Genomic DNA, 22401 nt, shown 5'->3' with positions numbered 1-22401 from the left:
TGCTAACCAGCTCTGGAATGTGTGGGAGTCCTGGGAAGGAAGGCGGAGGCTTGCCAGAATACCTGGAAGAACATTCAAAATAGAAAAGGAAGCATGGGAGGGGCAGCAGCAAAGGCTATCAGGAAGAGATTAACTTTGCCCAAGGGCTGGTGTCGTTGGCAGGGCAAGGAAAGACTAGGGGCAAGCTGCATCGTGTTGTGGCCCCTTAGGGGGTGGTTATTTTAAATTTACTGCACACCACTATTTGTAACTGTAACCAATCAAACATGTTCCAGTCCATTTTGCTATTGAGATTTTTTTTTCCCCCAAACTCCTACTTAAGAAAAAGTTGTTTGGAGTAACATGCCCCTCTGTTCCAAATTGTCGTTTGTGTAAATGGTACTGTTGGCAGTCGTAGGACAAAGACAAGATTCATGACCTCTACCAAAGATGGCCAGCAGAGGCTGTTTCGCTGGGGGTAGAATAAACACAGCTATGAACAAGCAGAAAAAAAATTTTTAAACAGTTATTAATTACAGACTTTCTGGAGTTCAGGTTAAAAACAGGCAAGTTTAGATAAGGAAACAATAGATGTTTAAAACAAGCCATTAGAATGTCGTTGCTGCCCTCTCCAATTTGCTGAATTGTTTTAAAAATTGTTTGTGTCATGGTAATTGTGCTAAGTGATCACTATTACAAAGACTAATTTTGTAAGCATTGTTAGTTTCCAGATGTAGGCTCTTCTGCTAGCCGTCGATGTTCTCTACTGTTCTACTAAAAAAAATGAGGAATACATTAGATATGTCAACAGTATTCCTCCTATTCACAGCATTTTAGCATCAAGAAGGCCACTTTTACAAAAGTAGCTTCAGAAAAAAGAGAACATTTAGAGAACTAACAGATGAAGTTTTTAAACATTCATTAAGGAAACAGACACTCAGTACAGTGTAAACCAAATAATCTGACACATACCTGGAAGTAAGACTAAATTTCCACTCCTTGTGCCTTGCTTCTGCCTGAATGCAGTATTGTATTACGTGCTGATGGCTGACCCTGTCTATAGCTGACAGAAAACATCAAGTTACTGAATCAGTCCGGTTTTGGGTTTTTTTCCCCTCGATTTTTGCTGTTTGGTACTTTTAGGCTGCCACAGTCACTCGAAAGCTGTGGTGTGTGCATGTGTGTTAATTATTAACTATAGCTACAAGCAGGTTTTTTCAGTACAACGTCTGAATGCAGTTTCGTATTTGCTGTCAATAAAATAGGCTCTTTCGGTGCCTCCTTCCAAAGTCCAGCACCTTCACGAAGAACACTGTTTGCCTTCTTTATCTTAATTTCAGTATGAGGCATACTGCACAAACATCATCTGCACCTGACGAAGGAAGAAACCAATCTGAATTAGGCATCCTGTGGGAATCCAGAATATTTAGCATCCGTTGAAAAAAAAAAAAATCATCTGCCCTTTCCCACCGGCAGCAAACAACCAACCAGAAAACTTGTAAGTAGATACTGTTTCACAGGCGTGACAGCGGGGGAGTTTCGTGCTTAATTTTAGAGGGGTTTGGATGGGGTTTAACCGCCCCGGAGAGAGCAGATAAGGAATTCTTGGTGACACACGGCGCTTTACAGCGCAGGAGAAATACGACTCCAAAGAATGCCGTCGGGGCTGTTTGGCCTTGCCTGTCTCGTTTCGGCTGCAGGTCGTGAGCGATGCCGGAAAGCCGATACCTGCGGAATGCCAGCCTGAAGTGGAGGTGGTTCACAGAACCACAGGACGGCAGGGGCGGGAAGGGACCCCTGGAGACCACCCAGTCCAACCCCCTGCCGCAGCAGGTTCCCTTTGGGCAAGTCGAGGTTTCGGGAGCAGCGTTGGCAGGGCTCTCGCCGAGTGACGCCGCCGGTTGTGGCCTGGGCAGGGGCTGCTCTGCCTCCTGCTCGCCTCGGGTGTCCCAGGCGCCCGGCTGTACCGCGGGGGGGGTGGCGGGCTGCAGGCGGCTCCTCTGTGATAAAAGGCGGGGGGGGGGAAAAAGCGGATTCCGAGGCGTACGTGGAACACCGCGCCGCGGTTTTCAAAGCTGTTTCAGGGGTCTGCCGGCTAGAAAACGTTAGACGGGCACCGATCCCGCGTTCCCCAGAAGTGAACGGGGAAAAGCCCGCGCAGAGGCGGGGCTGGCTGACAGCACGCGCCGAGAGCAGCGGCGGCCACAGCGCTCCGACCCGCCGGGCCCCGGCCGCCCAGCTCTGATCCCGCTTCAGGCAATGCCGGGCGGCCGAGGCAGAGCCGGGGCGGGGGGGCAGAGCCGGGTTCCCCGCTCCCGGGAGACGGGACGGGCTGAGAAAAGCCGGGGGCCGGGGCGGCCCCACCGCGGTGACTCAGCGGCGCGGAGTAACCGGGCTGCGACCGGTATTTCCTGTTCCCCCGCCCGCCGCCGTGCGTGTGAGTGAGTGAGTGAGTGAGTGAGTGAGTGAGTGGGGCGGGGGGGAGCGGGGCGAAGTCACCCCTGAACTTGGGGAGGCGGCAGCAGCCGCAGGTGGAGCCGCTCCTGTGAAGGGGCGGCGGGGGAGGGAGAGCTCTGCCCGCCGCCCGCCCCGTCCTGCCGCCTGCCCTCATCGGCCTTCCTCTCCCCTCCCCTCCGCCCCACCTGGGGGCGAGGCCGGCACCTGCGGCGGGAGCCGCCCCCGCCCGCACCCGCAGGAAATTGCCCGACTCGGCGGGGAGCGGATCCGAACTCGGCCTCGGCTCCGCACTCGGGACTCGCCGCCGCCGTGTCAGCCCGCGGCGGGCAGGGCAGGGCGCGCAGCCCCAGTGCCGGGCCGCCTCCCCGCACCTCCGCTGCTGGACGCCGCCGCCGCACCGGGGCTACCTCCGTGAGCAGGCGAGTACCCCCGCGGGGAGCGGGCTGGGCTGGCCGCGGCTCCGCGCTTCCCCGCCGCCCCCTCTCCTCTTCCTCGGGCAGGTGCGGCCCCCGCCGTCCCCCGACCGGCGCCGCCGCTCCCCGGAGCCGCGCCGCGGGGATGAGTTGCGCGACTTCTCCCTCTCCCTCTCCCTCCTTTGTGTGCTTTGGGCTTTTCCACCCCTCCCCTCTCCGCTCCTCGGGCGCGCTTCGCTTTCTGTGTCGGCGGGAGCCGGGGCGGGGGCTGCGCTCCCCCCGCCGGGACCCCCCCCGGCCCCGCCGCCGCCGCGCACCTGGGGCGAGCCGGGCTGGGGCCGGGGATCGGCTTTTCCCTAACGGGATTAAGCGGCTCTCTGTGACTTTTTCCGCGCTAAATCCTTGGCGGGAGAGTGCGATACTACGTGGGAAGCGGGGGAGATGTCACCGATGAATCAGGGGTTTGTTTACCCGGTTTTTTGGCCGCCGGGGGGGCGGGTCTGCCGGCGGCGGGGGGTTTCGGGCTGCCTTTGTTGCACACGGAATTCCTGACATCTTTATGTTGGCACGTCCCGAGTGGATTCCAGCCGTGCCTCGGGCTTTGGCTAACTGGGTCAGGGGAGGTTTCAAGTTAACAGGGAACTGTAAAACAAAGGAACAGGCGGTTCCAGCAGCCAGACGCTTGATTGCCCTCCTAAAGCGCCTTGGCATCGGCCTTGTTTGCGGTGCCGGAGCCCAGGTACATCGGATTTGCGTCGTGGAGTGTCAGGGTTGATGTACCAGTGTTACGCGCTTGCTTTATTAAGGAGCCCTGCCCTTGCTTTCCCCCTGCTTGAAACCTGTTTCCTCTGCGTATTTTTCCAAAACGAAAAAGTACACGCTGTCTGAACACACTTGTGTAAGAGCCCTGCGCTCGTCTTTCAGATTGGTTATCTGAAAACTTTTCATACCTCCAGCGTTGCTTTCTAATGGTTTGCTGGCTTAAAACAGCTGCAGTCTCTGAACAACCGGCTCCCTAGCTTCGCTTTGTAAACTGGTGTGGAATCCAACAGCTAGGACAAGTATCTGAAAGCTCTCACCCCCCGCAGCTGCGCTCCAGCAGAAGCCACCAATGTCTGCTTTGCTTTAACCTTTGGATGTAATAATTATCAAGGCGGTGTGGTTTGAAACAAATTAAAATGACTTACCTTTTCTTTTGCTCAGCAAAGTTCTATTGTAAAGGTTTAGGACTGTGATTCAGCTGTGGCTCAGAGAAAAGGAAATAAAAACAAACATGTGCTGCGACTGATAAAATCACTTCTTTTGTTTCTGGAGCATTCATAGACTAAGGATCTACCTGTAAACTCTTCCAAGCAATGACCCTTGTCAGGATCCATGAGATCTGCGTGTCAAGGATCAGGTGCTGGAAAGCATGGGAAGTCTGCTTGCGTAAATTGATATTCACTGGTAGGTCATCAGGCTGCTTGAGGAGACTTTGAAATGCTTTGCATGTAGTAAGCACGTGTGTGCCATTCAGGCATGGTCAATAAGATTTATACTTAGTATAATGTAGCGCTTATGAGGGCTTTCATCAGGCTTATGAGAAACCTGTCTGCGTGTATTTGACTTTTAGGTGAGTTTACTGTTATAATTGCTTCCAGACAGTTATATGCAAACATCTTATGCACTGAACATGGCATTCAAGTAGCGGTAGTGACTCCTCTTCCTTTTGCACAGCGAAGGCCCTATGGATTGGAGAAATTGTGTCTAACTTTGATTGCTTTCTGCATTGCCCTGTGTCACAGTATCAGTAACTGCAACTGTGCTCAGTGCCACTACACTGGGGTTTTGTGAGACTGAAGATGAGTATTGTGAATTATGCAGTGGGGTTAGGATGGTCCCAATACTTTGCATGAACTATAATCTCAACAGAGCTCTTCAGAATGAAGCATCAAAGTAATTAAGTGTCTGATACTTTTTTGACTGCTTAATCCTCCCTTTCCTGGTTCAGTGTCTTCTAAGGACAACCAGGAAATCTTTCTTAGTGATTAAAATAATGTTTAAGCGCTGTCATGGTTCACAAAATGGGATGTGTTGTACCTTTATATAAAACCTAGATGCTTAACATCAGAAAGTTCCTGGATCATAGTAATCCTCAGCTGGGGGCTGGACTAATATCCCAGGACTACTTCAAAGCTGCTTTTAACTTAGAGCAAATTTAGATGATAGCATTTGTGTGTGTGTTTTAACAGTTACCAGCATTGTCTGTCTCCAGAACTTCCTTGTAGGGAAAAGGAAATCTCTTGTTACAGGACCGTTCTCCCTTAATTGCTGAAATAACAGTATTTACATTCTCAAGGACGGTGTAAATTTTGTCATGCCTTGGCTGCAGCAGTTTTGCCCTATTGTAGTAATCCTGGAACCAGTCGTTCTAATAACAGGGGAAGGAAAGTGCGGACATGGTGTACAGCTACAGTTTGTTGAGGTTAAAGATTTTGAAGTCTGGCTTATTTTCAAACAGGTATGAAAGTACTCATTGCTGGGAAAAAATGAATTTATTAAATCTTATGGTTCATCTTGACATAAGCCACGTAAGGCCTGTGAATCTTAATCCCAAATTGCAGTGCATTTCTGTGAACTTTAGAAGACTTCTTAACAATGAGACAATCTATTTGCAAAACAAACATTTACGGCAATAAGGATATAGGGCATATAGAGTGTGTGCAAATGGTGAGTTTACATAGAAAGATTGCAGCACCGAAGCATGAGCGGTTTCTCATGGCCATGCTGACATACGCACACCAGTGCACGTTGTCTTTCACCACTAAAGGTTTCGTTTCAGTCCCGTGACTGCCCCCAGACTCCACGTTGGGAATCCCTGGAGAAGTACGCAGGTTTAACTTCTATACGGAGTTCTCTTCCAGGTGCTTTTCTCAAAATAGAGCTGTTCAAACACCAGGTGCTTTTCTCTGTTATCTGAACCCGTTCTCTTCCTCAGAAAGAGCAGCACTGTGTTATATCCTTTCGTCTGCTCCCCTGTAAAGTGTGCTTACTTCTTGTCCCTGGAGTCTTTGGAGCCTTCTGTTGCCCTTTAATGATTATTTTTTTATCTGTACCAGGCCTGCATTTAACAGTAGAGGGCTGAGCTTATTTTTTACTTAAATATTACATAACTAACACAGGTACTGACTGCAGTATGGGAATTAAACAGGTTCGTGCTGCAGTGAAGACCACTCCAGGTCATTTCGCAACTTACTGTTTGGGTTCTGTTTTAGTTGTTTTGTTGTTGTTGTTTTTTGTTTTCTTTTAAATCAGATAATTGTTTTTTGAAAGTTGCTAGGGAGTATTGTAGATTTCTGTTTCACATGAGAATGCAGACTGTGGCAACTCCTTTCTGTCCTGCATTAGAGGACCCTTGCAGTTGTGAATATATTTAGGATGTCTGTGATCCAAGCATGACGGGAGTGAGCTGTGGGAGCTCTAGTCTGGTATCTTGTACGGCATCTACCCTGGTGTGTATTCATCAGCTGCGGGCTTTGTTTTTAGGAAACACGAGCTACCCAGGTCTTCCTGAATTTAGGTCAGCATTGTCATTGTGTATCTGAGTGTTGTGTTGGAATGTCAGGTAACCATGGTTTCTAATCTAGGAAGAAAATGAAACTGACTAGTGCTGTATTTTCACATGAAAATGTGAAAATGACAGACAAAAATACTGTGTGATAGTAGGGCCGATAAGAAGTGTGCAAGGAAAAATACAAATCCCCTTTTGTTCTGATTTTTCCCAATGCCTGCTCCCCTCTCCATGCTGTTGTCTTTTCTTCTCTGTTGCACCAGCAATCCAGAACTGCTTTTGAGAAACTTCTTTTTGTTTCTCAAAAGTATGCTGATAATCTTGGGTGTGGTCTATATACATGTGAAAAGCCGGATTTAGGATGTTGAGTTAGGTGTGGGTATGTTTCATTAGGCTAGGCATGAGTTCAGATGTTTTGGGCCGCTTTGGATTTTTCCTCAGATTGGCTCAATAACACCTTTTCCAAAAGCATTTTGTTGTTGTTACTCTGTCATAACAAACTAGTTCTTTGACATCAGCCTGCACTGTATTGATAAACTGAGCCTGAACTCGGCAATGTCTGGCTTGGTCTTACACCAAGGTTTCACATATTTATTCAAGCTATTTGTTACTTGCTTTGCCCCTGTTAGTTTTGGGGGTTGGTTTTGTTTTTTGGTTTTGTTTGTTTGGGGGTTTTTTTAGACATCAGAGAAAACCCATAAATCTCTCCTGTGCGCACTATTAACAGCAAGGCTGTGTGTAGTCTGTCTTGCGCTCTCTCTCTATTCTAACATCTGCTTCATCATCTAGCTCTGCTTAATAGCCAGCAGATTTGACTGCTGGTGTCTCTAGCCTCCTTAGCACAACTTTGTATAAGCTGATTCTGGGAATCTCCGGGAACATATGGACTGCTCAGGCAAGGGACGATCTCTAAGGAGGGGCCAAAAGGGAGTGCAATCAGTGAAGCTCCGTGAAAGAAGTTTCCGGGTCCTCCTCTTCTCCTCCCATGAAACCATTCGCACCCCCAATCTGATCCTTGATGCCTCCAGATTGCTTCAACAGATCAAGCTTTGCAGATAACGTTGATTGTTTTTCAAGCCATTTCTTAGCTATATGGCCCAAACAAAACACATGTACGTTCTGGAAGTGAACAATTGTCTGTTGTAGTTATTCTTGTCACCCGAGAACAAGCAAGTAGTAAAAGACTTTTGTTTCTTTGCTCTCTGCATGAGAGAATTCTTCCATCTGTAGGTGTTACAGAGATTTTTTTTGTTGAGAGAAGAGAAAGGAAAGAATTTTGTCTCTTTCCAAAGATGGAAAGTAATTTGTGGCTACATTGGGCAATGGTTTCCTCCTTTGTAGTTGGGTCTGAAGTGACTGAAGATGTGATCATGCTTCTGTCATCAGTTTTTACATGAAGTATGCTCTACATCTAATTAAGAGAGTATGACTCTGTTTTCATCTGTCAAGGATTAGAGCAAAAGGAAGCTTTTGCTTTGATGTCATAAATGTTTCTTTAATGCAGAAAAGAGCTTCTGTCATTCTTTCCCCGTTCCCTGAAATGTATCTTGCTTTCCAAATATCCACTGCAATTGAGTCTACAATTTTTACAGTGTGACTGAAAATAAGCAAACTTCAGAACTGCTTTTGCAAAAGTCATCTGTAGAATTTCAGTCTGGTTGAAATCACTGCTGCAACACTGAAACTGCCCCCCCATCCCACCCTCGCCCCCCCATCCCACCCTCGCCCCCCCATCCCACCCTCGCCCCGGCTGTGTTTCACCTGAGGAAGCACAGAAAATAGGAGAGGACTTTGGAGCAGATAAAGAAAAGCTAACAGTTTCCACAGAGTCCTCTTTCCTTGTAGCCAGTGTAGCTCAGTGCGGCTATGACAAGTGCTCCGAGCCTCTTGGTACTTTGCCACAATGCAGCACATCAGTTTGATAGAAATGCGTGTAACTGGATTTTCTTTGTTTTGTAAACTGTAAATTTTGTAAAACAGTAATTAATGCGAGGGATCCGTAGGGAGGTTAGCAGAGAATGCAACTACAGTGCATAAACAAAGAATATTTTTAGGTGAACTGCAAGGCGGTTTCTTGCTGTTATCTTTTTGGATATGGCTGAGGAACATGAGTTCCTGAAATTGACACAAATATTTTTCTTAACAACTTAATTCTTAGATTATGTTTGTTCACTTGTGTGTTCCCAGTTAGGAAAAATGCGCTGTGTTCTTTCCAATAGAACTTGATGTTCATTCTTCCTGAAAAAATACAAAGCCAGAAGAAGGGGAGTGGATGATAACTCCCCAACAGGAAACAATGGATGAAGGTATGTTTTAGACCTTTTGTTTGCTCTGCAAAAGCCATCCTTCGCAAACAATGGATGTGCGAGCAGCTCTGAGTTTCTGCTTTCAAATAAAGTTGAAGGAAGTTGATAAACTGTGACTCAGTCTTACTCCCTCTAGATATCCAGAGATGTCATGAACCATTTAGCCAAAAGCAGTACTTGGGAGTAACTTGTGCTTATGGCACGAGCTTGGCTTCTCTGTGTGCAATGTGTAGTTGTGGAGCATGTTTTCTAGTCAGAATTAATTGCCTTTGTCCAAAGAGACAAAAGATGGACCAGAGCTGCACTAAATTTTTTTTACACTTTGCATAGGACACTGGCTTTAAGAAGTACTTTTGGGAAGTTTTTGTTAAGAGCTGTTCCTTAGATGTCTAAGGGGAAAATTTAGGGTTAAAAAAAAAAAAAAAGCGTTAAGGGAGGACACAGAAAGAAGTACCAAAACTTCTTAGGAGAACTTGTGGTAATACTGATGTTGCTAACAAAACCGACTTTGATGAAAAACTGGATTTTATCAAAATGTTTCTGTGTTTAAGTAAAATTGAATGTTGTCATGGACTACTACAGTCAGAAGGTTCTTAAAAACTGGAATGGTTAAACTGCCCACTTCTTATCTTGTCTTCTCCTAGTCTGTACTGCCTTTGCAATAGAGCTGCCAAAGCTACCAGGACTCAGGATGCATGCAAGTCTAATGATGATAGCTGTGCTTGCAGACTTCTAGTAGTACTTGGCTTTCCTAAGCTTTTTAATACTTTGTATACGGGTGTTTGAAGTTGTAGTTAAGACCTGGAGATGTTAATTCTTTGCTTAATTTCACTCCTGTGGTTTTAATATATTAATTAATTTTCTTAATACATCACATTTTCAGACTGCATGTTCCTTACATATCAGCATGCAATTAGGTAGGTGAAAACTAAATTCTTCCCTCTGACAGTTGTTTGTAGTGGTACTCCTTGAATCTAAAAAATGCTTAATTTTATTTTGCTCTTCTAAGATCAGTCCCACAGATTACTATTTAGCAATAACTCGAGAGAGTTCAGTGTGTGCATGTGTTAACAGAACCTACAAATCTGTCTGAATATTAAACACCAAATACAGGTAACACAGGATTGTAAGTAATACAGGACCTGGCAATGGTTATACGCATCTTGTTGTTAAGAGCTGAATATCTTACAGTGGAAGTAATGAAAGCTTGTGGTTTTTATCTTAGCAGTTTCCAAATAAGTAGCATGCAATATGACGTCACCCCAAAAGAAATATAGCCGTGTCTACTAATACTAGGGAATAACTAAAATGCGCAGTTTACAGAGGGAGTTGTGGCTGAAGTCTTCAGTATTCCTGTCCCATCTGTTCTTTTTACATTTTTATCTACATTACTGCATAAGTACATAATGTTTATATAATACATATAATTATATATAAAACATTCTTATCTTAGTATTTAAGTAGCGTTACAACGCTTCCTTAGTTAGTCATTTTGCAATCAAGTACGTCTCTCTGAATATTGCAATATGATAGTGACATTTTGGAAGTGCTGCAGCACTGTTACTTCAGCAGGTACATCTGTCTCCACCTTTGTAGTTAGTACCTGAGGTCTTTGGCACGCACAGTTACTTACCTCATGGCTAGAACAATTCCGACATGGAAAGTGGCTTCTGGCATTGTGTGAGGCTCATTTGAATGAGTAGTAGGTATCATAATGGGAGTCTTTAGCTTGCCTAATTCTGTACAAGTCACATAAGGAAATGTTTCTCCATGCCTTTTCTGAACAGATCAGATAAATCCCTTGTAACGCTTCCAATGTATAGAGCTTTCTGGTCCTGAGAAGAAAAGTTGAAGCAACACTTATTTTTGTCTGTCACAGTGTCTAAAACAGTCTCAAGTTTTCTGTGCAGTTCTCTCTTATTCCGTGGATGGGTTTGACAAGAGGAGTTACCTAGTGCTCCATTAGTACTTGAAAGATTATAGACAGCAGAGATTTAGCAAAGGATTAGTCAATTGGAGAGTGTGCATTATCCGGCCAGGCTTAGAACCATGATTGTCTCTTCAATCATTTTCATTAGTGTCTTATTCAAAGATCGAATTATGTAACAATGACGTTTCAGGGGAATCTGGCAGGAGTTTTTCTTTGGTTTCTCTCTCCTGCAAACTCTTCAAGCCTGGGAGAGGGGAAAAAGCATTATTTTTGTGCTTCAAACTTGCAGCATGTTTTGAAAAGCAGCAGCTCAGATAAGTGAAGAGGCAGATAAGTGAAGATGACTTCAGTTGCAGCATCTGCGTTTGGATGATAACTTAGCGTGGTGGAACTCTTGAGTGAGGCAGGATGCGGTACAAGAAATACATTACTATTTTAGAAGCAGCGATAGGTATTACTCCCCTTAACAAGAGGGAGCTGCTTCCTGAGGGTAGACATGCAAATCTGTGGCAACATCCAGGGTAAGTGTTAAAAAGTAACCAGTGAGTAACTATGAGAAAACCGGTGCTCACCTTGAATCATGCAGTTTTTAAAACTTGTTATCAGAAAAGGGGAGAGTCATCTGTAAAACAGGTAATCTGTTTTTGTACCTTCCAAATCGTATATCTTCTGCAGTTGTAGTTAAACTTTGTGGTTTCATTAGAGATTTCTGTGTACTTCTTGTCCTTGGCTAATAGAGTAAGTAGGAGAAGGGTTATTTCTAAATCAGGAGTTTGCTGAATAACAGAAAGGGTAAACAGATGTATACTCACCAGAATGAAAATGAAATTATTGTTTTGTGTTTATTGCTTACTACTAACCTGATGTGTGTATGTTTGCGTTCCACCTCTCCCACACTTAAAAACACACATATTTTAATTTTATCCATGAGAGAACCAGCAGCTTCTAAAGGTGGAAAACACTTTTCTCTCTGCGTGCAACTCTCCTTCTCTGCTAGGAAGCAAGAGTTCTTCATACTTAGGAGTACTGTTTCCCTGTAGGAAAATTTTAGTTCTTAGAAGAGAAGTCAATTAAGGTTATTAATGTTCAAAATGTGAAATATTGAGCATTCTGGTTTTGTTAAAAACAATACAGAGTGCTTTCTTGTACCACACAACTGGAGTATTAGGCTTCGGAAAATTCTTTCTGTTCATAACTGTTTCCCTCAAAAACTTACGGTGTAAGGCATTGTTTTTCTCTCCCACCTTACCCTATACGAGTAGCATCAATGGATGGGTGTCTTCAGTCCTTCTCGTGTCTCCTATTGTTGTTATACATTAGAATCCTGCCACATTGTTTCAGACGTTGCAGAGGAGTACAAAATGTGAGAGGCTTTTGTTCAAGACCAATTAATATGTTTCTACTGGTTTGGAGTAGTTTTGTGTAAGCACGACTTCAAAGAAACGCTTGGAGTAAAACTGTGACTGTTTGGCTGTGACCTAACTTAGACTTGTCCTGTGGTTTTTCCACAAGCGCTTCCTCTAATGGCAGTAGCAACAGTAAAAGCAATTAAAATACAGTGCACCATATGATTTATTTTTTTTTTAGTTGCATCACCAAAAACTAGTCTAGAAAATATGCTGATGCCAACCTTTTCCAGCCTCTTATCAATGCAAGTATTCTTCAGGTTGGTCTTAAGTTTCTGGTATTGTGTTAATGAGTGCTTGTAAGGCTTTTTGCTAAAAATCTGGCCACTAAAAGGGGTTCTTAGTACAATGTATTTTTACACAGGACAGTGGAGTGTCCTAGACTGTGACTTCCTTTGATTGTTTCATGTAAATTATCTACATGCCAATGTCTTTGAATTTTGCAGCCACTCTTTATGTGTCGATAAAACAGTACATGATTGTTATTGATACTCTGAGGAGCTGTGTTGGAAAGTAATGCTGCATTCTTGCAAAAATTCCTCTTTGTTTTCAAGTAGGTTTGCTTGGCCAGGGTCACAGCTTGAAACAAGCTGTCTAAAAATGAAAGTCGCTAACTCTAGTAGCCGTTATTTTTTGTTTTGTAACTGGGACTGCTTGGCTTTCCTCTCCTACTGAGTATTAGTCAGTATCAAAGTGCAAAAAACACTACCGGGTTAATATTTGTTTTTATTTCCAGCATGCTTAATCGGGCATCTCCCTCCTTTCAGGGAGAGGTTTAGTTGGTGCGATTGTTGTACACGCTTGGAATTCCAAACTGGTTAAGATGTATTTGAGTTATGTTTGGATTTGCCATTCCAACAAGTTTCACAAAAGCAGAAAAGCTGTTGTCATTGGATTGTAATAGGGATCCCTTTTATGTTTTCATTAAAACTTTGAGGGAACTAAAGATTGGTAATGAGCAATTGCGGCAGAGTGAACTGTGAGTTGAAGAAAAAAGTGCTCTTTTTTGTACCTACAGACTGCTTATTCCATAGAACTGGAATAAGCAAACTAAAAACTCACTTTTCTAACATCTGCTTATCACTCAAATTCTAGAGATACCCTGTCACGTTCATATAAAAAAGGTGTTTTAAAAGTGGGTGTTTGTGTGCATAGGGAAAAACCAAACCATAATGAGACAGTTTCTAAAACCTAATACTGAATGTAGGATACATAGGTCCTCATCCGTCATCTCTTTGCTGCACAAATTCAGGTGCATGCTTAACTCAAATACTTCCTTCATTTCTCTTACTCATTTCCTAAAATAAAAAATAGCATTAGAGTGTGATGCCAGCTGCAGTGCCATGACTTGAAAGTTGTGAAAATCCTGATTAAAAACCCAGATTAAGGTGTGCAAAAAAAAAAAGTGGGGCAGATTCGTTATTTTGCTAAGTCATTCATTTACATTTCCATATCAAAGTCATTGTAAAGTATGTTGTTCTACCTCCATTTTTGCTTGGAATAATGATGTGATTTTTGTGACAGACGGATTTTTATAACTTCTGGCATCTTTGCACATAGGCAAAATGCTTACAGCGGTGGTGATTTCGGTTTAGCTTGCTCATGTAACTTTCCTGCATCCTCTAAAATAGTATTCTGTGCACAGCCTGAAACAATAAAGCTTATTCCAACCCTATTATTCTATGATTCTATGTTTATTCATTATGCACAGCATAGCTCTTGCTTAATGTGAGCTTCCGTGATCACTGAAGAGCAGCATCCCTTTGTTCTATGACTTCTGAAATCATGTCTTGATATAAAACAGTAGTGTTTTACTTTTAGAAAGATTCTTTTATGCTGGAAGAACCAGCAGAGAGGGAAAAGGAACTTGTAGTTTCATAACGTGATGTCTGGCAGGTGCTTGCATTTTTGAAGTTTCTGAGAAGTTTATCAGAGACTAAATGCATTTTTTAAATTACCTTAGAAGTCTGAAGTTCGCTTTTTTTGAACCTGGGGCCTCATTATGATTGTGCTCAGGAAGAAGGGGGTACGACATACAAGACACATCAATAAAATGCGGGGTAGACTTTCAGGTAATTGGGGAAGTTCTGCAGAATTCAGAGTCATAGCATGGTTAGAATTGTAAGGGACCTCAAAGATCACCGAGTTCCAACCCCCTTGCCATGGGCAGGGACACCTCCCACTGGACCAGGCTGCTCAAAGCCCCATCCAGCCTGGCTTTGAACACCACCAGGGATGGGGCATCCACAACTTCCCTGGGCAACCTGTTCCTGTGCCTCACCACCCTCATAGCGAAAAATTTCTTGTTAATATCTAATCTAAATCTCCCCTCTTTCAGTTTAAAACCGTTACCCTTCATCCTATCACTACACTCCCTGATAAAGAGCCCCTCCCCATCTTTCCTGCAGGCTTCCTTTAGGTACTGGAAGGCTGCTCTAGTGTCTCCCTGGAGCCTTCTCTTCTCCAGGCTGAACAACCCCAACTCTCTCAACCTGATTCTTTCAGTGTCTCTTTCATACGGCTCTCCTGCTATCCAGAAATGGCTAATGGAGTATTAACCAGAATTAAAAAAAAAAAAAAGTATACATTGGAGAGGAAAAAAAACAAACAACCAAACAAACCCAAACCTGCTACAAGTAGGGATAAGATACTCTTCTAGGAAAGCGTAGCTATATCCTTCTTTGAAGATGGAACACTTTGGAAAGATGCTCTTTGAGACAAATTAAGATGATCAAGATGTTGATTGGTTTTCTTCTAAAAACAAAACCCAACTAACAAACCCTAACCACTAGCTTCTGTTTCTATTTCTGTCAAAAGTTCCTCCTTCATCTTGGTTAAACCATTCATTTTCTTTTTTCCTACAGAGGGTAATCAAGGGCAAGCAGCTGGGGAGAGGAGAAGCCCTTTGATGGGGATGCTGAATGGAAGCTAACATACTGCTGATGCAGAAGAGGGGTAGCTTAGGTCTGTGGAGTGGGGGAAGGAGTAGAAAATGACATTAGGAATTGTTTCTTATCTATCATTTGGCAAATGGAGTTACTAAGTTACCAATTGAATTCGCTAGGGTGCATGTATCTGATCGTTATTGTTGAGGTTATGGTCAAGATACAGTGTTCTTACTAGTTTGAATTTGTACAGTCTCGTGCAAACTAAGGTATCAGACTAAGACTAAATTAAACCAAAAGATCCCTTGTGGAGAGGACCAGTGAAACAAAGGGAATATAAGCACGCTTCCTGTCTGTAACCTATTTAATTGGCAAAAATGCATTGTTGCCTTATGTGCAGGCTGGCGTGGATGCCTGATGAGGGGCAGCGCTTGAATTGAAGTGTGCAGTGTTGCTGCAAGTGTAAATATTGCTGAATATCTGCTTTATTCAAGCACTGTTTCCACTTGATTGCCCGGGAAGCTAAAGCATGCCAAGCTAACCAGGGAAATGTATTTTATAATCTCTTTATCTCTAGGACTTCAGTGTCCCAAGCTTCACAGTCACTCTTATACATATAACTTAAATGAAACTTTGTTTTTCAGGGAGCAAACTGCTGCACTGCCATCTCCTTGTGAGTGGGACTGGGAGCACAGCTGTACATCAAGCCCAAAGCATCTCACAGCAAGTAGACAGAGATACTCAAAAATCATCGTTCCTCACAAGGTACTCGTCAAGTTCCAACAATTAGAATGGGCCATTAGTTTAAATGACATATTCTTGCCATGTGCTAGCTATAACATTCATTCTTTTAGCTATGTTTTTAAGAAGTTTTGAGAAACTGTACTTAACAGAGTATGTTGAAATCAGAGCTGGTTCTTTTGGATTCCTGAAGCAACTTAGAACAAGGACGTGTGCATTTCCTGAAAGCTTGATGATGTACAACAGGCCTCCAGAAGAGGAGAGACTTCTGCAATGAACTCAATATTCTGCTAAAGTTATGCAAATAGTAATGCACAGGCCTGTACTAGTTCATCTCTTAGCTAAACATTGGTAAAGAGTGGATTTAATCTATGGTGATGTCTTCAGCAAATATAAATATTTAGCATGGGTTTGGGGATAAATAAATTACTTTGAGCATGGAGGGTAATATTAATGGGAATTGCTTAGTGACTCAGTAGAGTCCTGGGAAACAGAATAGCCACACACAGGGGGAGTTGTTTTGCTGCATATTTTCTTAGAGTACATCATTAAGGTAAATATAATCCTTTTGGCATCTTAACCTTGCTTTTGAAACCTTTTCTCAAGTGCTTCCAGAGAGAACATAAAATGTGTCCTTAGTTTCAAGTGTTGATCAAACACGCTTGGCTTGTTTTTTTAAGTCATTAACAGATGACAATTTTAAGAGACCAGAAGGTTTTTATGCTGGAGTGTTGCAAAACTGTAATTGACTTATCTTTTATTCTTGAGAGATGATTAGCCATTGCTGCTTTAGTAATTTACTTGGAAATGTCGTTATCAGTTGTTCTGTCTTTCTGGTTTGTGATGTACTTGACCAAAGCCGTTCATCTGTTAGTTTAATGTTCTGGGAGTGAGGGGAGAGGATGCTAGTTAATAAGACTCTGAAGATATGATAGAAAGAGGGGGAAGAAAAAAAAAAGGTTGGCATTCTATCAAATAACAAACAAGAAAGCTCTGTTCACTTAGGGTGCTGTGTGTGGGAAAATATGATACTAGAATATCAGTGAAGAGTAGCTAGGCAGGAATGTCCCAGTTGAAGGTCTCCAGGAGACTCTACCATTTTCCTCAAATAAAAAAAAAAAAAAAGTTCCACGGATATGGTATGGTATGCAAACCTTACAGCAGGGAACGTGGATACTTGCAAACCCAACTCCTATTGAAAGAAACTCCAGAACCACGTATCCACTATAGAAAGGTCCCTCAGAAGATGTATCCAGCCACCTTGCCTGTGGGCTCCCAGGAGCTGTGGAACTGACCAGTGAATGACTGGTGGCTGTGTCTATCTGCTTTCACCCTGATGATTATTCTCACTATTCTCCCTTGGACTCTCACCAGCTTATTTCATTCCTTCCTAAAAAACAGCACCCAAAAGTGAGCACAGTACCCTAGCTAGGATCTTGCTGTTAGTGAATAGGGCAGCAGAACTGCTTTGTTTCTTAATGAGCTCGTCAGCAGGAGGTTTGCCAGTATAAATAGGATGGGGAGAGGCAGAGCTTTGAAGCATAGTTTTAGCACTGTAAAGGACTAACTTGGCTGAAGAACTGCTGTCTGGAGCTTTGTTTTTTAAATTAACCTCTGTATCTGAAAAAAATAATTAACAAAGTTTTGTTATGTTAGTATGTTACGTCTTATGCATTCTGCATATTCTTTCGCTTGTTCTTAATAAGTATGATGATCTCCATGAGAATGGGATCTTTGTTTTCTTTACTGTGTTGTCTTAATTAATTTGAGCCTCAACAGTTGATTACCATGGTAAAGTTTTTGATGTTGTAGGGCTTGACTTCTAGTGAGGGAAGGCAAATAAATTGCTACGAGCAGAGGGTTGTTTCACAGCCTTGCAAGGAGTAGTCAAGAAGCATGGAGAAGAGAGGAAGGAAATGAGATGTAAACAAAATGAATGTTCAAACAGAATGTGCTCAATGTGGTGCCTTCTGTTTAAGATGAACAAGTTGGGGGGTGGGGGAGAGATTTCCTTTCAAGCATTGATACACACTTCTGTATGGTGTTTGAGGAGAAAAACAGTACATGCTTGTGTGGTTTGGGTCTGTTTAAACTACTTTGTTATTTCATTCTTTAGAAAAACTGTACTAGCTTTTGTAGCTTCTTAAATTAATAGAGGTCAAAGTGCTTATGCCAAAGAAAGTTGCTTCGATTTGCATAGTCCATAGAGGAAGGGGGGTGTGGGAGTTTGGGTAAAGTCACTGTTAAGTCCCTGGTTTGTTCTCTGGTAATAGGTCACGCTATTTTTTTTTGTTTGCCTTACTTACCAGCGTAGTTTTCAAAACACTGCAGTGTAGCTGAAAACATTTCACAGATGCAAATGTGTTTAGAGTAAGTAGACTGTATTTCTTCCTTCTCACAACTCTACAGAGGTGTTTGATAATAGTCAATTAAAACAAGTATAATCTCATGCTGCTTTTTATCTATCCTGTGAAACGTGCTATACACTTGTATTTTCTAATTCGCATGTTCTTTGCAAAGATGTGGCAATAAACAAAACAAGCGGTCTCGTTGATAGTTACATCTGCTTTTAGCAGAATAAACCAGTGATGTGTAAGATCTAGTAGAACTGATGACTAATATTTCAAAAATGTTGAGAAAAATATACTATATTACTGTATTTCCTACTGTTAATATCTCTAGTGCTGTTACTAGTTGTTCAGCACATAACAGTGTTTGTGATAGTACTTTTTTATTTCTTGTGAACTTGAAATTGAGTTTATAATTGGCTTAGAATAGTGCTGCTTCTTGCTCTAAATCTTTACCTACGTGTTTTTAATTCTGTTGAAGTATGTAGGTAAATCTGTATGTCTAGGTTAAAAAACAAAACCCAAACAAAACCAAAAAAACCAACCTTTAACAAAAAAAAAAAACATCCTTACCAAGAGAAGGTCAAAATAGGCAGTGAGGTGAGCCACAGAGGATTTTGTACTGCTGATTACCCCAGAAAAAGTATGTATGAAGTGTGGGATGCTGTTTATGTTGGGCTTTGTGTTTATTCCAGGGACATCTGTGCTTTCTGAAATAACAGCCTTGGAACTGCTGCTTTGAAACCTGGAAAGTGTGTATAGCTGTGCTATACACTAGTGTCCTTACGTTAGACTAGAGACAGCCAAGGTGCTGCACTCTGAAAGCTGCGTGCCAAAATCTTTATGCTATGTAATCACAAGCTGCATTTTGGAAGGGGAGACAAGGGGCAGGATAATGAACACATCACTGTGCTTTAATCTGGCACTTAAGTCATGTAGTAGTCCAGGAATGATAGGCTAATTCCAGTGGAAGGGGACCTCAGGAGGCTTCTAACCCAACCTCTTGCCCAAAACAGGGTCAGCTGTGAGATCAGAACAGGTTGCCTGGGGTTTTACCCAGCTGGGGTTTGAAAACCTCCAAGGGCAGAAATGGTACAACCTCTCTGTGCGCTGGGTCCATGGCTTTGCTGCCCTCATAGGGCAAACTTTTTCTCCTTATATTCATCTGAACCTCTCTTGTTTGAACTTTCGCCCATCATCTCCTATCTTCCCACCACGCACGACTGTTAAGACCGTTAAGAACCAGCTGCATCTCTTCAGTCTCCTCCCATCAGCACCAATGGGCTGCTGTTAGGTGTCCCAAAGACATCCTTCCTCCAGGTTCAACAAGCCCTGCTGCCACAGCCTCCTCTTGCAGGGCCAGTGCTTCAGCAACCACCATCTTGGTGGCCCTCCATTGGATTCACTTCTGGACATGGTAACGAGTGCCAAGATAGCATTCATGGCTTCTCTTCTCCAGTCCCCTCAAGATAGAGATTAAGATTACTGTGCCATATATGTGATGTAACCCTAGTGTAGAGCTGCATGTTTGAACCATATGTAGGTCCTGAGCAGTTTGAGAGTCAGAGGTCAGCTACCTACGCATCCTTTAATCCTGAAGGTTGAATCTGTTAGGGACCAGTTTACTATATAAAGAATCAGACGTAATTGGATTTATGAATCATTTAAGTAGGACTGGGCTGACTGATTTGTGTGATTTTGCAGGCTGATGACAAACAGCAGTGTAAAGAGATTGCCTGGAAGGGAGGAGGGAAAGGTTGTTTGGCAACGTGATATTTTTAGAAACTTCTACAGTGCCTTTCATCAGAAGATCATGAACCCTTGCTTAAAAACAAAAGCAAGACTAACATCTCTGTTCGGACAGTTCAACAACTGGACTAGCAGCCTACATTCCCAATATGTCATGCTGAAATTAGTTCCCATTTCTTCAAGGAGGTTGCCTGTTTGCTGTGCTGTCTAGTAGCACTACCAAGTGTTGAATTTTAACACTTGAAAAAAGAAAAAAAGAAAAAAAAACCTGATTGTCAGAGGGGCCAGGTGAAAGGCTTGATGGTGGAGAAGTGGCGGAGAGAACCTGAATCACAACATGGTAACCAATCTTGGTTGCTGCAGGCCAGTTGCCGAATAGCCTTACTTGGTTGGCAGGAGTAACTTTGAGAGGCAGCTGCTTGTTTTAAATTTGCATCCTGTAGTGTAGTGTTAAATGGGTGTTCCCTCTGCTCATGCTGGAAGCAGCACAACTGCTTCATTCACAGTAGCGTTAGATAATTTATGGAACACGTCCTAGGTTTTACATGACTCAAGCTACAGCAAGCAATCTATCTAAATTAGTGCTACAGAAACCATAGATTCAATCTGATTGTAGGCAAACAATGTCTGCCTTGATTACTTAAACTGAAAATCTCAATGGGAAATGTGATCACTAGAAGTTATTTGCATGTTTCTCAGAGTTAATAGCAATTAATCTTTCCATGGAAGTTAATTTTAAAATATCTACACACCTACGTAACAGTTCGTGAAATACCCTGCTCACGGGACTGCTTTGAATAGTTACTGCACATGCAGAATAGCTGGTCCTAAGCACTGCAGAGAACAGAGCTGCATGTTTATAGCCTAATTCATGTAATTTTGACATGGTGTTGGTACCCACCTTTGCTCTTCATGATGCAGTATCCCTTCAAGGACTGACTACAACTGTACCTGCACCTCCCGTTTCAAAGGGAGACAAGGGCTGAAAAGTGCATGCAGCCATGCCTCCAAACACTGTGCACAGAGACCTGCATAGACAGATGAGACCATTTTGCTGGGTCACCTGCTGTCCCAGGTCAGTTTTGGCTAGTTTGTAGGTCTCCTATATAGTCCCTCGTGATCTACAACAGAGTCTTGTGGTGTTTAAGAGAAGCTGACTCTGGAGGAGAAGTTATATCTAATTATACACTTAAAGATGGGCCACTTTGAGCTGCAGTTTAGGGGGTTGGGTTTGTTTTCCTTCAGCTTTCAAGGGAAGAGAATGGGGATGCTGGCCTCCAGTGGAGGACAGTTCACCTGTTAGGTGAATTGGGGGCTTGAAGTACCTGTTCTCCCTTTTCCTGCCACAGCAGGCAGGAACTTGTGGTGCCGGAGTTTCTGCAGCTCTTGTCACTGGTTACACTATTTTGTATCCTTCCATTTTTGGTTTAGGTGGCATCATATCCACCTTGGGAGGATAGGTCTGACAAAGGGCAGGAAGTACCCAGGAAGGCCCGAAAGTCTGTTCTCTGTGGTTGAATTGCAGGATAAATAACTTATAAATTGTGATTATGTTGATAGTTACATCAGTCCATGCCATCAGTGTAGGCATCTGGGCACTTGGCCAAGCTCTAGCTGGGGCATGAGCGCTAGAGGTCACTTACTGTTCACATTTGCAGGCTGGCATGGGGTGATTTATCTGCCTGTTGTGGCAGAGTAGCTGTTCGGTTTGAGAAAAGAAATAAGAAAGCAGGAAAAGATATGTGTCTGCTGTACTTGTACAAGTGAGAAATTTTATGGAAAAACATGGGAAATATTTTGATAAGCCCCAATGGATTGCTTTCCATCTGTTATTGCAGGAAACTGAACGGGCACAAACTGATAGGCCCTTCCCACATGATGATTTGTGGTAAGGGATTGAAAACCAGCCTATTTTGCTTGCATAACTGTGGTCGGTTCCTGTGTCTGTGTTGCACTTACCTCAGGCTAGCTAAGTGTGTTAACCTTGGTTGCTGCCCTACAACTCAGGGAAGTATAGCGTGATATCCCCACTGTTTGTGATAACACCGTGTGGCTTTGATAAAGTCACATAACATGCCAAAACGAGGCTTTAGGCCAAGCTGCAGCTTTTGTCTGGAACCAAGAAGTAATCCTTGGCCTCGGACAGGATAGGCGGACCTTTAGCATTGCTCTGGCTGGCACTGCCTGCACTCACCAACAGGGCTGTCTCTGGTGGGGTAATTGGGAGTGCTAGCTCTTCATCTGCTGCCAGAGCCTGTGTGGAGGGAGGCAGCTGTGGGAGGCTAGTGCTCTGCTTTCTGCCGCCACAAACTTGATATGTGTGTTAAAGAGACTGCAGTCACAGGGATGTAGTGGCTTTTCCTTTCCCTGTCCCAACTTATGTGTGACAACTGCTGTCTTTGAAAAAGTGTATGGCCATCAGGCTAGAAATAAAAATTGATCTTGCATCTAAAACTACATAGTTGTCTGCAGCAAAAATCCTACCATATCCTTCATTGCAAAAACCAGCTCATGGTGTTTTCATTGCGTCTTGTCATTTCAAGGAGATAAGTATTGTACAGTGGCTTTCTCTGCTGATGCCATGGCATAATATCTTATGCCGATGTTGCCAGCCAGTGCTAGTTCTTGGGAAAGCTG

The 22401-nt window shown here is 43.3% G+C and overlaps 1 protein-coding gene across 3 annotated transcripts in view; it reads left to right on the top strand.

Annotated features, from left to right (window-relative positions):
• The first annotated feature begins 1327 nt into the window (after positions 1–1327).
• TJP2 (tight junction protein 2) overlaps positions 1328–22401 on the top strand; it is a 69465-nt gene continuing 48391 nt past the window's right edge. Inside the window, exons 1-2 of one of the 3 annotated variants that reach the window (XM_063320855.1) lie at positions 1328–1477; positions 15571–15691. The gene's annotated coding sequence lies outside the window, so the exon portion shown is untranslated. Of the gene's footprint in view, positions 1478–2509; positions 2856–3125; positions 4296–15570; positions 15692–22401 lie in introns of those variants that run through there. The other 2 variants (XM_063320856.1, XM_063320854.1) reach the window with 2 other exon arrangements.

Source organism: Chroicocephalus ridibundus, chromosome Z (assembly GCF_963924245.1).
Source record: "Chroicocephalus ridibundus chromosome Z, bChrRid1.1, whole genome shotgun sequence".
NCBI classification, from domain to species: domain Eukaryota; kingdom Metazoa; phylum Chordata; class Aves; order Charadriiformes; family Laridae; genus Chroicocephalus; species Chroicocephalus ridibundus.
The sequence above is the reverse complement of the archived record's forward strand: the minus strand, read 5'-3'. Positions and strand labels throughout refer to the sequence as shown.